This window comes from Microtus ochrogaster, unplaced genomic scaffold (genome assembly GCF_000317375.1).
Source record: "Microtus ochrogaster isolate Prairie Vole_2 unplaced genomic scaffold, MicOch1.0 UNK21, whole genome shotgun sequence".
NCBI lineage: Eukaryota > Metazoa > Chordata > Mammalia > Rodentia > Cricetidae > Microtus > Microtus ochrogaster.
In genome coordinates, this window is record NW_004949119.1 from 2,896,623 (window position 1) to 2,897,065 (window position 443).

Consider the following 443-nt stretch of genomic DNA (forward strand, 5'->3'; position numbering starts at 1 on the left):
GTGTGTGTTTGCTTTCAACTTTGCGGCAATGTTTTGGTTTTTAAATTTATTTTAAGACCCAATATTGTAGATGTAAGGGAGTCTTGAGGTGATCTCCATGCCTATGTCAGATCATTCTCAGGAGGGTCCCAGGAGACCATCCTAACCACAAGGTCCCAAATTACCAGTGATAGGAAATCAAAACAGCTCCCCCAGATGTCACAGTGACGGCTTTACTCAGCTTTCCTGGGCTCCAGCACTCCTCCTGCAAGAACATCCTCGTGGGCACTATTAACACTGGGAACATGGGCCCCTTCCCGGCATCCTCAGCGGGCCTTAGGCCCTCTTGGCTCTCTCTAGAATGCCATCATTGGTGGTTCTCCACTGCTGCCCTCCTCTCTCTAGGCTCCATCTTCTTGGGGTTCCTGGTTCTGGAAGCCACCACCCTGTTGTGCTGCTGTTTT